This window comes from Pongo pygmaeus, chromosome 16 (genome assembly GCF_028885625.2).
Source record: "Pongo pygmaeus isolate AG05252 chromosome 16, NHGRI_mPonPyg2-v2.0_pri, whole genome shotgun sequence".
Taxonomy (NCBI): Eukaryota; Metazoa; Chordata; class Mammalia; order Primates; family Hominidae; genus Pongo; species Pongo pygmaeus.
The window spans coordinates 97,506,681-97,523,504 of NC_072389.2; the positions used below are offsets into that span (position 1 = coordinate 97,506,681).

At 39.8% G+C, this 16,824-nt stretch overlaps 1 pseudogene; it reads left to right on the forward strand.

Annotated features, from left to right (window-relative positions):
- Window positions 1-5,305: 5,305 nt before the first annotated feature.
- LOC129014933 (small nucleolar RNA U13) lies at window positions 5,306-5,403 on the forward strand (annotated as a pseudogene).
- The last annotated feature ends 11,421 nt before the right edge of the window (window positions 5,404-16,824 follow it).

The window sequence follows — 16,824 nt, forward strand, 5'->3', positions numbered from 1 at the left end:
ATGATGGATTCCGATTTCTACACTACTTTCTTAAAAATTGTATTTTTAAAAGCAAATAGAGTTATGCCCTGTAATTATAATTATCACCCACAATTTCCTCAATCTAAAGTTGATTATGTTCTCTGTTGCTGTGCTAAAAGCACAGTGACTTGACATGTGGAACAGTAACAAGATAAATTGTCACCATTACATATGCCTTTTGCATAGGGGAGGTATTGAAACCATTCCCTCTCACTGTTTTTCTAGAACAGCCTCATCTCCAGGGTCTGAGCATTCCAGACAGGGGGAATAGCCCATGGCACTAGAGAATAAAGTATGATTTTTAATAAGTTCATGAAAGGAGCCTTCCCAGCTGGTATATGGAGAACACCAATCCTCTCAGCCAATACTTTTTAAATCAGTGCAAAGGCCAATGGCCATTGCAGCACTCCTCGAATGGTGCTTTCTGAGACTTCAAAAAAGTGATGGTAACAAAAGCACACTTCCTGATATTGTGAAATACATATAGTCGTGAACCACATAACAAAGTTTCGGTCAAAGATGGACCACATATATGACAATGGTCCTATAAGATTATATTATCATATTTTTAATGTGCCTTTTCTAATTTAGACATGTTTGGATACACAAATACTCATCATTGTATTATAATTTCCCACAGTATTCAGTACAGTAACATGCTGTGCAGGTTTATAGCCTATGAACAATAGGCTATATCATGTAGCCTAGGTGTGTGGGAGGCTGTACCATCTAGGTTTATGTAAGTACAGGCTCTGATGTTCATGCAACCATAAAATTGCCTAATAATGCATTTCTCAGACCATATCCCTCATCACTAAACAAGACATGACTGTATCTTGTTTCCTGACACACAGCGCCTAAAATTCTTGGACTCTCCAGAGTGATGAGTGTCTTTTTGTATGCTAATGAGATGGCTGGTGACCTTCCTAAACTGCTTCAGGAAGGGGGATGGTTACCAGAAAGACCAAGACATGATTACAGAGTTGGAACTTTCAATTCTACCCCGCAATCCCCAGAAAGGGGAGAGAGGAGAGAAATTGAAGGTTGAGTTGATCACCAATGGTCAAATGATGTCATCAATCATGACTTTGCAATGAAGCCTCCATAAAAATCTGAGAAAGCACAAGGTTGGACAGAGCTTCCAGAAAGCTAAACACGTGGAGATTCCTGCAGGGTAGAGCACCCAGAGAGGGCAGGGAAGCTCCATGCCCTTTTCCACAAATCTCACACTATGCATCTCTTCCATCTGGCTGTTCAACTGTGTCCTTTGTAATGTCCTTCATAACAAACCTGTAAACATAAGTAAAGTGTTTCCTGAGTTCAGTGAGCTGCTCTAACAAATTAATCAAACTCCAGGAGGGAGTTGTGGGAACCCCAATTTATAGCCAATCGGCAGAGGGGCAAGCCACAATCTAGGGATTGTGATTGGCATCTGAAGTGGGAGGCAGTCTTGCACGGCTGAACCCCCAACCTGAGGGATCTGATGCTGTCTCCAGGTAGATAGTGACACAATTAAGTTGACTCAGAGGACAACCACCTGGTGTCCACTGGAGAGCTGGCTAGAGAATTGATTGCTTGGTGTGTGGGGAGAAAAAAAACATCCATCTGGCCATAGAAGCATTGTGTTCTGTGTTGAATAGAGAAGAAAGGACAGGAAAACACACCTTGGTTTTTTTCCACTATCTCCTAGTGTCTTTTTCTCATGCACAGCTCTACAGCAAATAGCACCCAGGGATTTCCCTGCGATTACTAGACCATCTTAAAACTTTGAAAACTCCAGTTTGTTATAAATTTAATCAGTACACTTTTACTTGTATTTTCAGAGTTCTGCTATAAGAGTTTCTTAATAAAAATAACTGGCAAAGGCCTATCAGTTTACTGCATTGTAGAAGTGCCCAGTTACAGTATAGCTTGTCCAGATGAAATTTCCTTTCTTTTCAATCCAGCTCACTGATCCTAAGTGACCAAAAGACATTAATCCTAGAAGCATTTTCAGTCTTTGTTCTATTTTGTACCTGGATTGTGAGACACTCAGACCTAAATGTCAGTGTGTATTTGCTAGGCTGGAATGTGGCATTCATGGAATTTCCTTTGCAGGTCTCTCCCTAGGACTGGGGACATATTCAATCCAGGGAGTAAAGAGACTTACAGAGAGCTGCTTCTTTGTCACTTGTCTGCCATGATCAAACAGAAATAGAAAAGGTAGTCACCAGGAATGAAATTTGTGTGGACAGCTGCCATCTCTGCAGCCTAATCCTATGTTGGGTTGGGGACTTCTCAGCAGATGGCCCTTTATCTTATTTCATCTGGACCCCAGGTCAATCATTATTCTCCAGAAAAATAAATTTCCCTACCCTACCCTACCATGATTGTTTCATTCAGAGAAGATCCTTTGGCTTTGATAAAGAGCCATGGATGGCAGATCATCCATCTATCCATTTATCCATTCATCCATTCAAACAGTGACTGATGGGCACCTACTAGCTGTTCTGTGCTGTTCAATGTCTGAGACATATTCTGTGCATCGAAGCTGCTTGTTGTGTTGTTTATCTTCATCTTCTTCCTATTTTTCTTCTCCTCTATGCTTTACTCTTCCTCCTCTTTCTCAGTTTAAGGTTTGTACTTGCTACAGTTTGAATATGTCCCCTTTAAAATTCAGGAGTTGCCAATATGATAGTATTAAGAGGTGGGGACTTTAAGAGATATTTAGGCCATGGGGGCTCCTCCCTTGTGAGTGGGATTGAGGTTCTTATAAAAGAGGCTTCATACAGTGTTTGGCTCATTTGCTGTTTTACCCCCGAGGATATAGTGTTCCTCCCTTTCAGAGGATACGCCATCAAGGCACCATCTCAGAAGCAGACACAGCCCTCACTAGGCAACCAAACCTGCTGGCGCCTTAATCTTGGACTTCCCAGCCTCCAGAACTGTGAGAAAATAAATGCCTGTCTTCTATAAATTATCCAGTCTGCAGTATTTTGTTAGAGCAGCACAAACAGACTAAGACAGAAATGCTGTGAAGGTTGATTTGGGTGTCAACTTGACTGGATTAAAGGAACCCAAATAGCTGGGAAGGCATTATTTATTCTCAGTGCTTCAGTAGGCAATAAGCCCATCCCCCTTCTGCTGAAAGGGAAACCCAACTCATTTGGCATTTAATTAGAATAATTCGGCTGCTTTAAGTGTGTCTGTGAGAGTGCTCCTGGGGGAGATTGGCATGTAAGTAGGTGAACTAGAATGGGGAAGATCCACCCTCAATGTAGCAGACACCATCCAATGGGCTGGGGGCCTGGTGGGAACGAAAAGGTGGAGTAAGGTCAAATTCTCATCCTCTCGCTTCCAAAGCCAGGAGACCCTTCTTCTCCTGCCTTCAGACATCAGAACTCCAGTTTCTCTGGCCTTTGGACTCACATCAGCAGCTCCTGGGCCTTTGGCCTTGGACTGAGAATTAAACTGCCACGTTCCTTGGTTCTGAAACCTTGGGTTTGGGACTGAGCCAAGCTACTGATTTTCCTGGTTCTCCAACTTGCAGTTGGTCTATCTTGGGACTTCTCAGCCTCCATAATTAAATGAATCAAATACATTAATAAATCCTTCATCTCTCTCTCTATATATATCTAATAAATCCTTCATCTCTCTCTATATATGTCTTATTGGTTCTATTTCTCTGGGGAACCTTGACTAAAACAATACTGTTGGCCAATTATTTGATCAAATCATTGTAATTGGTTTGAAAAAAGAAAGGAGGCCTCAAAATGAGTAACTCTAACTTCAACTGTTAACTTCAGTCTTTGTGGAACAAAGTGATGTCTTACCTCCATGATCAAAACAAGGCAAGCACTCGCTATTATGGTTCTGAAGCATTTTCAGAGAAAAGATAGTGAACCAGCTGACACTAATAAAGTTCCCCCAAATATGATTAAACTTAAACCTGCCCTTTTTGCCTGGGAAAACCCATAAGCTTATGTGAGTAAATAAGCCTCTTATTTAAAAACTAAACTTTGAAATTTGAAAAGAAAAGCTGCAGAGTTGGTGCCCAGGTACACAAGGGCTGTTCCAACCTGGAGTGCTCATTGGAATTTCAAAGGGAAATGAAAACAGGTGAGAACATACTTGTATTCATAGGTTGTGGGAACCCAGGCATGGGATAACGTAGAACCTAATAGCTAATACACTTAATAGATAACCGATTGGCTTTAATGTGAAAAAGTTTGAGGCACAGGACCCTTGGAGGGAAAATCATCGATCTTACCACATATGATCCCGAATCCAAGACAGAAACAATTATTTCCGTTCTCCTCTGCCCTTCCTCTAGCTGCTGGGAAATGGCCACACAGAAGCTAGGAAAGGGGAGTAGGTTGTGCAGAGCAGTGGTTCTCAAACTTTACTGTTTTGCTGCACACTAGAATCACCTGGGAGTTTTCAAGAATCCTGATGCCCCATCCATGTTGAGAAGTGCAGTGAGAGCAACCCATTAAATCAGGATCCAGGAGCCGGTGGGGGAGAACTTGCAACTGGCATTTTTTTGAAGGCCTCCAAGTGCCTCCCATGCAGAGCAAGTTTGAGGCCAGAGGTATAAGTGGTGCTTCCCAATGGGGCAGGATCTGAGACAAGACAAAAGCTCCCAGCTGTTGTGGTCCCTGGCTGCACTTTAAGTAACAAGGTGTAGAGTTTCTCTCCCCGATCCCACCCTCGCAATGGTGTCCTGGCAAAGTGAAAGAAGCTGAAAGAAAAGAGAATGGAGCCTGGGCAGAAATATGAGGAGGATGTGGGCAAAGGGGCTCATCAAATCAACACAGCCTGGAAAAAAGGGATAAGAAAGCCTGTGTGTTCTCAGGATGATAGAGCTATTTGTCATTTGAGGCAAGACATCCCACTGTCCCATGAAAGCTTTTCTCTTCTCCCACCCCAATAACATGCACACAGGAAGAATTCATTTGTCCTGTATCTCCAAACGGAGTGCCCAAATTCCTCTGGCTTCCCGTAATTATGATGTTGGATGAGGAAGAATTGGACTTAGGCCATCACCTAAGCATTGGCATATGTTCAAAGTTCTCCCATCTTGAAACCAGAAAGCAAGCCAACCCACCTCTGTGGACTTTTGCTTTCCTTCCAGCCCAAGCTCCCTTCTTTCTTGCACACAGACAGCTTTTAAAAGAACCTATTATGGGCACCCACACTCTTAGTTTTCATCCCACCAGTATGTAATATGGACATTTTGTTTATCATAGACTTCTTTACATTAATTTTGACTTTTAAAAAACAGTGCCTTAAAATATTAACCATGTTCCTTTTGCGGTTTATAAGCATGATGGTTGGGTTTTCATGTGTGAGATGTGTCTCCCTCAAATCTTTTTATGAAGTAGGTGCATTGTCTGTCTGACATGAAAAAAGAAAATAATTATTTATCTTGATTACTTCATTTTTGGTACCCCCTCCCCTTATATTTAGCCCCAAGGCTCTTGCCTCACCCTAGTCTTAACCATTTCCATCTGCTCCTCAACCCACTACAGTCTGTTCTGCTCTCAATGCAATAGAAATTAATCTTGAAAGACTCAATAAAAATTCTTCTGTGTCATTTGTTTTAAAGGACAACTTTTTAGTCCCTGTTTTCCATGCCATCCCTTTAAGCACTCAAACACATCAAACTACAAAACATACACAAATACAATGATTATGAAAAATGTTACTAATACCTATGTCTATTCCTAAAATGTCAACATCTTGTTTTCTTCCGCATTTCTTAATTTTTTTATACTACGCCTATACTATCTAAGATTATAGCAGTACTTATTAAAAATCTCAAGCTTATAGTATTCCAGACCAAAAAGAAAAGGAATATAAACTTAAGATAGCCAAGGTCGTAGGATCTGGTTGAAGCATTGATTCTTGGTTAGGGCAGGAGGCCAGATTATTTCTCTGAAGACTATCTGAATCCAAACAATGGACATCAGGCTGAAACTTTCTTCTTAAGTTAATCTTGACTTTTCATACCAATTAAAAATAAAGTCTACATTTTCCCCATGGATTTTAGTTTTTAGTAGCCTGGAATTTCCCTATCAAACATTGATGTCTGTCTTGGCTACCGTGACATAACCCATTGTCCTGTCATTATGATCACTGGGCCTGGTCTATTGATGTTATTTAAAATATATGGCTGCCTCAGTAGTGTCTCATCCTGAGTGAGACCATCCAGAGGTTTCATTTCTCAGGACAGGTAGAACCGGGGTAGTACAATGCATTCTCCTTTTTAAGATATTTGTTGACTTCATCATCTTGGAACACAGTTTTGATCCTTTTTCTAGTTATTGTGTGTGACCACTGGTGCTTGGAAGACCCTCCTGTTCTTGACAGAGTTTCTGTATATTTTCCCTGGGCAATTTGGCTAACTGTTTCCTGTACTGCCTCTTCTCTAGTTATGCAGCTTGACATGAGTTTTATGTCTATATTTTAAAATCAAACAGAGTTAATAGCAGAAATAAAAAACTAATTTATATTAACTTCCTCATTAAAATTAATAAAAAATTAAACATATCCCATGATAGCCAAATTTCTGTGTTCATCCTAATTACCTTTAATATATATTAACTTGTCTCTGAATATCATTATAAAATTTTGGCCTTTTACAAACTCATCATATTTCAGTTAACTGCAATTATTATACCTTTTTTGATGCTCAAATTATAACTTGGCCAGCAGGAGACCTTGAAGCTGGCTCCTTTGTCCTCTCAGCACTGTCTCTGGCATTTTTGAAACTATCTTTCCTTTCTGGAAACAATAGGGTACTCTGGGTTCATGCTACTGCATGTATATGTGTGATCCAGGAGTGCTAGTTCCTTCTAGTGAGGGTGAGAAATAGAGACCCAAATCTGGGCATTTAGGAGTTCTTGTGAGTATAGGCAGTGACCAAAATGCTACTGAAATGGGAGAGTTCCCTGACCCCCATTGCAGGATGTGTGACAGGGGTGTGGCTTGTGTGTTCGGCCACTATCATGGCTCAAACCCCTTACGGGACAGGGAGCATGCATCTGGGCAGGTGCAGGAGCCAGGGCGAGCGCTTTCAGGCTTTGGCCCCACAGTAGCATCTAGGGGTGGGTGCCTGTGACTCCCAAAGCCCCACTGGGTGTGTTACAATGCTCTTTTAGCTCTGCCATCCACAGATGGCTTAAGTGTTAACCAGCTCAGTGCCCTCTTGGTACCCAGATCCTCTTCCAGCATCCAGGAAGAATCAGGTCACATGGACAAATTTAAGGATGGTAAATGCGGGAAATTGTATTGCTGGATGGGGGTGGGTCTCAGTGGGATAGATAGGGAGCTGGAGAGGGGATGGAGTGGAACGAATATCTTCCCCTGGAGTTCAGCCATCCGGCAGCCGATCCCCTCTCCAACTGTCCCCAGCTGAACTCGTCTCAACATTCAGACGCTCCTTCTCTTCTCTCCTCTGCTGTGCAGCTCTTCTGCTCCTCTGCTCTTCTGCTTGTGGATCCTGGAGTTTGGGATAATGGGTACAGGATAGGGGAGCATGGCAGGCCAAAAGGCACCATTTGGGCACAAAAACAGGAATGCCTGCTCTCATTTAGGGCCGTGGGTTTCCAGGCTTGAGGGTGGGGCCTTTGCCAGGGAACTGCCCTCTTCTACCCAGTATTTAATTTCCTTGCCTCCTGTCCAAATCATAGGCAGTAACCAAAATGCTACTGCTGTTGGAACACATAGCTAGGAAAAAATATTGCTTTTTAATGCTGTGAGTTCACATTGGTTTTTTTCCCTAATATTATTAACATAATTAAATTTCTGTACCTGACTCTTCTCAGACGATGAGGTTTTATCGACCTCTAAGACTTTCTAATATATTAGTACAACAAATGACCTCAGCTTGAACCTTATCTACTTCATAGTTCAAGCCCTGATATTAATCTGCCTTTGTGTTGGCTTCACATCACACTGACGTTCGAAGACTCAATACTTGGTCTTTGTTCCAACATCTCATAGTGGCCCTTATCACACTGATTCCCAAGTTCAACCCCCATCCCAGATGACTTCTTGGCCCCTGGGAAATGCATGTAAGACATTTTGCCTCTGAGGAATAATTGTTCAGGATGGTGGCATGTTAATCTTCTATTACAAGGAGGGCCTGGCTTTACTTCTTGTGAAAAGAGAAGACTTTTTTCTGTTTCATGATCCAGTTTTGAAGAACCTGGTTATTTCCTTTTGTTCATATTTCTTCTACCATCAGTTCCATATCTGTCTCTACAATTTTCTTTCAACACATTTAAATATAGGAATACAAAGCAAGAATGATGCAGCCTCTGTACATTCTCTTTAATATGAACATGGAAAGGACAGAAGCACTGTTTTTTTCTTTGTCTCAGTTTGGTATATTTCCTTCTAGAAATCTTAGTTTTCTTACGTGTTTAAAGTATATCCTCCTTAACTGATAACTCCAGATTTGCTGATAATTTGTTCAAGGATCTGGAACTCCACAAGGGTTGCACTGGCCATAAGTTTAGCTTCCATCCACAGGATGGGGGATAATGGGGGTGGCCACCACCTTGGGGGTTGTGTCATAGATACCCTTGCTACCATTATACTTAGCAGGAAGGCTCTGGACAAGGAAATGGGAGAACATTTACCTACAGAGAAAAGACCTAGAAAGTAGTGAGCACAAGCGGCACATATCTGATCTCTTATTCAATGTAAGTTTAGCAGGGTGGATTTTGGTTTTTACAGCAGCCCTGGTTTCATTTTATGCCTTTAAGCTGCAGCAGAGTACATGAGATATTTGTCGAAGGCTGCCCATTAGCCTAGGCAAAAATGCATTATAAAATGTGTATACATGTTTTTAATACTAAGGAAAATTTTTATAAGTTGTAATTTTCATATATATATATATTTTAATGATAACTCAATGTATGTGAATGTAAAACTTGCCATTTATGAGCCAGGCTGTATACTAAGCACCTGACACTGAATACTCTTTAGTCCTCACAATAGCATGCTGAGACAGGTTCATTATTACCATTTTGAAGATGAGTAAACAGAGGCTTAGTGAGGTTATATAAATTATTCATGTTCTTAAACTAGTAGGTGGTGAGTTGTGATGCAAATCCCGGTACTTTGATTCTAACTCCAGAACCTATTGTCCTAAATATGTGTCTGTATGCGTAACAAAAACTGGATCCTACCCTACATATAATTCAAAATCCCCCTTTTGTCACTTATTTTACTAAGAGAATTTCTTTCATAAAGTTTTAGAAAAGATCTTTTTAATGACTGTATACTGTCTTTTCTTGAAAAGATAGTTTTGCCAGTCTCCCACTAATGAACATGTTTTTCAAATTTTTCAGTATTAGAAATATTCAATAAGTATTAAACAATTAGCAAAGCATTATACTTATTTTTGTTCATGTGTCTGACTATTTTCTTAAATTCATTGAAGGGAAATTACTGAGCCAAAGGAAATGATAATTTGTGTACCTACATTACCTGAAAGGGGTCCCGATCCAGACCCCAAGAGAGGGTTCTTGGATCTCACGCAAGAAAGAATTCGAGGTGAGTCCGTAAAGTGAAAGCAAATTTATTATTAAGAAAGTAAAGGAATGAAAGAATGGCTGCTCCATAGACAGAGCAGTCCCTGGCTCTGGTTGCCCATTTTTATGGTTATTTCTTGATGATACGCTAAACAAGGGGTGGGTTATTCCTGCCTCCCCTTTTTAGACCATATAGGGGAACTTCCTGACGTTGCCATGGCATTTGTAAACGGTCAGGGCACTGGTGGGAGTGTGGCAGTGAGGACCACCAGAGGTCACTTCTGTTACCATCTTGGTTTTAATGGGTTTTGGCCGGCTTCTTTAGTGCAAACTGTTTTATCAGGAAGGTCTTTATGACTTGTATCTTGTGCTGACCTCCTATCTCATCCTGTGACTAAGAATCACTTAACTTACCGGGAATGCAGCCCAACAGGTCTTAGCTTTATTTTACCAAGCTGCTATTCAAGATGGAGTTGCTCTGGTTCAAACGCCTCTGACACCTATATAGATAGTACCAAATAAATTTTCACAGAGGTTGTGCGGACTTATATTTCTGCCAGCAATTTATTTTAGGGAGTCTTTTCAAACTTCCACCAGCAAAGAAAATTTTCTTTAAAAAATGTTTTACTATTTTAATGAGTGAATAAAATGTATCTTGTAACTGTTTTAATCAGTATTTGATTAGTTGTGTGAATATTTTTTCCAGATAATCATATTTTGCATTTAAGTTTACTGTGAGGATCCTCTGCCCATGTCTTTTGGAGTATTTTGTTAATTGATTTGTAAGAGTACTTCATGTACTCTTTCAGTATTATCTTTCTGTTCTGTTACAACTACTTTTTCTAATTTGTAATTTGATTGTTGTGAACATGTTCCTTGATGTAAAGGACTTTCAATTGTGTTAACAGTAAGATCTATCTAACTTTTCCTTTGCAGTTACTTACATTGCTTTTATGCTTAGAATATCGTACCCTCTCCAGAAGATTTTGTCTATGTGTGGGCTCTTTAATCCATCTGTTTTTATTGTTGTTTTTGTCTTGGGCTGCTGGATAGTGAAGCTATAACTCGAGTTAATCAATTTTCCTAACCATTTGAGAAATAATCTCTGCCTTTCCCATTTTTGTAGTCCTTACTTTAAACTGGAATACATACTAGAGTTTATTTCAGGGTCCATTGCTCTGTTCTATCAATCTGCCTACCAGCTCCTGAGCTAGTACCATACTGCTTTGGTTGCAGTTGCTTGTAATATATTTTAATACCTAGTAGGATGTGCCTACACACTTGAAATTGCTCTGATTCTCCTTTCTCAATAATTTTTAGTTTTTTGCTGGTTATTAATATAAATTTAAGAATCACAATGTCCTATAAGAAAAATAACACTATCTTTTGAATGGCACAACATTTTTTCATCATGTCATCACAATACTTAACATGTCATTGCAAAATCATAATAGTATTTATTTTCTTTTGGTTGTGCTATTGTCAATTTTAGATCAATGTTATGCTGGCTTCATAAAATGAATCTTTATACACTCAGCTTTTGTTTTTATATCTAGAAAAATCATATAACATGGTATTATCTGTCTTTCTGAAATTCTGAAAGTTATCACTGGTAAAATTTTCAGAAAATGAGACATCTTTGGAAGTAATAAAATACATACATATACATATATATCTCCAGGATTTCTTCTAAAAGTTTCATGACCCTTTTTCTTAAGGTTAGGTAGACTATGCCATGAAAATATCTGTTTAATTAAACTTTTCAAAGTTATGAACACTGTGCTTTAACAAATAATTTTGTATTTGTTAAAATTCTCCTGTTTATTTTTATATTTCTCTTCTACTTTTACATTTTATTTTTTCTCTTCACCTTTATATATTCTCGTTATGTTAAAATGTTTTTGAACTCATATGTCAACTTTACTAATTCTATTTTTAATAATTTGTTCATTTTCTGTGCTTATCTTTAGAAAATATTTTCTATTTTCATCGGTTTTGTTATAGACACCTTTTAATTATATATAATACATATCATTTAAAACGTATATATTTTGTCTTTTCCTATTGTCAAAGAGCAATAGTTACATAAAAGGCTCACATAAAACAATTGCTTTCTGTCCATTTCTTCTTATATACCTTTGTTTTATATATTTATACATTTAATGCATAAAATATCACTGATGATTTTATGTTTTTATGTGTACTTTGCTCTATTGAATATTTTCGGCTATGTACCCAGTCTTGAATAAAGTTAACATTAATACCTTTATTTTTTTCTTTGTGTTTTTCCAGTAAATCTTTATTCTTTTATTTTTTATTTATATGTGTCTCCTTGTTTTGGATAAGTTTCTTGTGACCAGGTTATAGCTGGATTTTCTTAGCCCAATCCTGAAGTCTTACTATTTTAAATATAGGAAGATAAATCACTTACATTTATTGTTATAACTGGCCATCCTCCCATCCTGGGTAACTATTCTGGGTATCTGTGATTTTGCTCAGCCAGGGCTCAGGGAAACTGAGTCTCAACACTGACATAGAAATCAGTTGCAGGCAAGAAAACGAGTAAAAACTCACACTTAATCATAGGTAAAGAAAGGAGCATTATAAAAATCAAGTCTGTGGAATTGATCAGAAATCTAGAACAGGATACAAATCAAAGAATTTAAAATGTCAGCTACAATTGAGGAGTGAGTTCATAAAACAGAGCCAAGACAGCTTCCCTGAGGAAAAGACACAGAGGGAGACGCAAGTATTTTTAATCTTTTATCGTGATAATGAAAAAAACAATGATGGCAACAAATTACAACAACAACTCATTTATCAAATCATACTTGGGCCAGACACTGAACTATGTTCTTTAGATAATCCATCCCCACAAGTACCCTAGGAAGTGTATGTTTTTTCCAGTTTTACCAACAAGAAAACTCAGGTTTTAAGTAGATAAGTTAATTTCCCTGAGACCAAAGTTAGGAAGTGCCTGAACCACTTTCAAAATAAGGTATCTCTCTCAAAAGTCTGTGATGTTTTCTATTATATTATACTGTTCCCCCGCTGCCCAGTAAAGGTTGAGCATCCCTAACCTAAACATCCAAAATGTTCCAAAATACGAAACTTTTTGAACACCAACACGACCCTCAAGGGAAGTGTCCAATGGAGGATTTCAGATTGAAGATGGTCAACTGGTATACACTCTGCAAATATTCCCCAATTTGAAAATCTCCCAAATCCAAAACACTTCTGGCTCCAACCATTTCAGATAAGAGATACTTAACCTCTATTAACGTTTTTCTTGGTTTTTATTTTCCCCATTTCTACAAGTATGTATTTTCTTTGAATTCTTCAAATTCAGTTTTTGTTTGTTTGAGATTCAGTCTTGCTCTGTCACTGAGGCTAGAGTGCAGTGGGGCAATCTTGGTTCACTGAAACCTCTGCCTCCCAGGTTCGAATGATTCTCCTGCCTCAGCCTCCCGAGTAGCTGGGATTACAGGCACGTGCCACCACGATCAACTAATTTTTTCTATTTTTGGTAGAGACAGGTTTTCGCCATGTTGGCCAGGCTGGTCCTGAACTCCTGACCTCAAGTGATCTGCCTATCTCGGCATTCCCAAAGTGCTAGGATTACAGGTGTGAGCCACTGTGCCTAGCCCAAATTCTATTTTTTAAGATCACACTTGAATGCATACATTCTCTAATCATCAAATTCATGAATGATATAACTTTTGACTTACTTTACAAGATGAAGAATTTCATACTCTTCTTTCCCACATACACTCCTTTTCCTCCATTCTTGCCAACTTCATTTAGAATTACGGACATATTTATTACTTTTATTCTATCTCAAGGAAAATTTCCAACTGTACTTTATTTACAACTTTTTTTAACTTAATTTAGTATGTTTAGCTGGGGTTATCACAATTCTTTTGAACTCATTTTTGCTATTGAGTTTTTGTCTTTAACATGTTGTTTCACTGGAATGTATCTTTAATGTTTTCAAGAAAAGTGCATGGGTGGTATCTTTTTTGAACCCTTGACTAGAATATCTTTAAGAATCTCTTTTTGTTTTCTTTGCAAATTAACATTTCAGCTTGAGTCATAAGCACTTTCTAGTACCATTTAGACTTTACTCATTTCTCATGTAGCATCTAGTCTTGTGCTGTACCCTTAATTCAGCCTATTCTCATTTTTATCATAAGTAACATTTGTTTTGTCTGGATGTTTGTAGAATATTTTAAAATATTTTCCATTTGAACAAATTTGCTAGATTATGTCTGTGTACATCTTTACTTTTGCCCAGAACATGGTGCAGTATTTTAAGTTGTATATTTTTTTTTCTAGCTCAAGTTTTCATTCCATTTTTCTCCATGTTAAAGCAACGTCATTTGTTCTGGTTATATTTCCCTTGGGTCCTTCTTATCCATAGAGTAAGTCTTTATTTTTGATGGACCAAATTACCTATCTTTTCTGTCATCATTTTTCGTTTCTTTTCTCTGCATTGATAGAAAACTTCTCTACCTTGTTTTCTACATTATTTATTTGGCTTTTTGTGATTTCAGTTCTGGTCTTCACTGCATCAGAATTGAAGTTTGATTCCACAATTTTATTTTTAGTTTACCTGAATTCAATTCTTACATGTCAGTTTCCTTTTCAATCTCAGAATCTCAAGTGTCACCTTTTTCATCAATTTCATTCTTACTTCAGAAAGTACATACTGCCTAGTATTAAGAACACAAAAAAAGCAGGATTAAATCTTTTTTCTGTTTTATGCAGTTAGATTTTCCTTAAACAGGCATGCTTTTTCTCTGCCTCATTGGTCTAGCAAGTCTCCTGTTACATGTTACAGAATATTTTTCATAGACTCAATGTATCTTTATACCATCCCCCAACGCATATGCACTTACTCCCTCTCCAACAAGGATATAGCTGTCCAAATTGTTTGTACTCTGGATCTGCCAGAATCTTCCTCTTAAATGTTTAACTGAAGAGCAAGCTATGGTGCCTAGCTAGCAATGTGTACTGTTACACTATGACATGAATTTCTCTTGCTTCCCTGTTTCTTTGTAAATAAAAGGTGAATTCATTACTAAATACTTTGAAACATTCCATAGTCTTTTTGTGGCCTGAAACAGTGCATGGGAAACTCTGATTCCAAGACACAGAGCTCTCAATGTATTTGGCAGATTGTATTTTCCAAAGGTAGCCACAGCAATACATACCTCATTCCTTGGTTCTTCTAACAAAGTGACATCGAACATCCTTCACCAAGAGGAGAAGTCTGTGTTCTCCCGTCTTGAGTCCAGATGGAACTTTGTAGCTGCTTCCATGAACAGGATGCAGCAGAACTAACATGGCTGACTTCTGAGGCTAGGTCATAAAAGTCACATGGCCCCCTCTCTGAGGCAGGTACACTGGGAGCCGGGAGCATGCATGCATTAAGTCTGGCTGCCCTGAGGCTATCATGCTGGAGAGATCAGGGTGAGAGCCCACAAACAGATGCCCAAAGAGGCCCAGCTATTCTGACCGGCAGCTGTTTGTCTTTGTAGACCAGGTGCTAGGTGCCAAATGAGATGATCCCAGCTGACAGTAGAGTCCAGCTCTCCCTCCTAAGCCCTGTCCTGACTGCAGATTTCTTGAGCAAAGTATGTATTGTTTTAAACCACTAAGTTCTGTGGTGGGTTGTTACCCAGCAGTAGATAATTTTTTAAAAGTTTCCCATCCTTATTTGCACTTACATTATTTTACATCCCAGGGCATACTCTGCAACCACCCACACCTTTCACCGAGGCCCATTGCGCCTTTCTGGGAGTTGCAATTGCACAGATAGATTCAGCAAGGTGAGAATGTCATTCTCAGGCAGCCAGGAGGTGACTGTCAGACTATTTGGTTGGGGAACCAGCCAGCATCCCCTCTGCAGAACCTTCCTCTCTTTTTCCTATGGAGGAAGTAGACACTCCTCTTCCTTAGTCATCCCATCTGTCCTGTGTGAGGGGTAATTTCCCTGAGAAACTGACCATCCATAGTCGGGATCCTGGGTTTTCAGCCTTTTATGTCCTGTCAGCCTCTGGATTTTTGTTGGGTAAATGCAGTTAGGAGGGGGAAATCCAGGCAACCATTATGATCCAGAAGCTCAGTATCTCAACTTTCATTCTGAGATTCAGATACGCCGCCAAAACAACAGTCAGACACAAAATAAAACGGCAGGTTTCCTCTCCTCCACTCCCCCGTTCCCTGGCCATGTCATTAGTCGTCTGTGCTCCTTCCCTGCGGGACTCCACAGTGCGAGGATTCCCAGAGAATGAAAATAACCAGCATCATCTTTAGAGCCAATTGTTCCTCTTAGTCCTTTTTTCTAAAGCCCCAAATACAATAAAAAAGGGGAATGAATATAAATACTAAAATACTGCTTAAAATTGTCTAACGCTAGGCTTCTTTTGATACCATTCTAAGCCAGTTCTTCTCAAGTCATGTACACCTGCAGAGCTTGTTAAACTTTAAATTCTGATTCAGCACATCTGGGCTGAGAGCCCGTGCTCTCTCCCTCCCTCCGTCCCTCCCTCCCTCTCCCTCTCTCCCTCTCCCTCTCCCTCTCCCCCGTCTCTCTCTCTCCTCCTCCTCCCTCCCTCCCTCCCTCTCTGTCTCTCTCTCCCTCTCTCTCCCTCCCTCCCTCTCCCTCTCTCCCTCTCCCTCACCCTTGTCTCTCTCTCTCTATCCTCCTCCCTCCCTCCCTCTCCCTCTCCCTCTCTCTCTCTCCTTCCCTTCCATGTAATGCCTGTGCTGCTGCCCAGGGACCACACTTTGAGTAGCCAGGCTCTAGGCAATCCCTCTTGCTCTCACCTCCTGCCTGGCTAGGTGCAGTCTTATAGCTATTGTCACTACCATGTCCTTTTTCTTCTTTCCTCCTAATGCTTACGGGCTCTTCTTGCCATTTTCTCCTGTCCCATACCTGTTGGGCAGCTCCAGTGAGGAAGGGTTTCTTCTTCTTGTGTCCTCACTTGTTTGTTCTCTTCCTCATAGTTACTGACCACTCTGGGCTTGGCTCTTTTAGGAGGCAAAAATATAGAAATGAAAGGCGCTGACCACAGGCTGAGGGAGAAGCACAGTGAGAGCTCTCCACAATGGGATCCATGCTAGGTTGTGCAGAGGCTGGCTCAGGCGGAGAGGGGAAGCAGGTGGGAGGGAGTCAGGAGGCAGTTAGTGAGAGAGTATTCTCTGAGGACTTCCTGGAGGCGGTGATGCTAGCTGGATCTTAAGATACTAGTAGGTGTAAGCCCGCTGAAGAAAG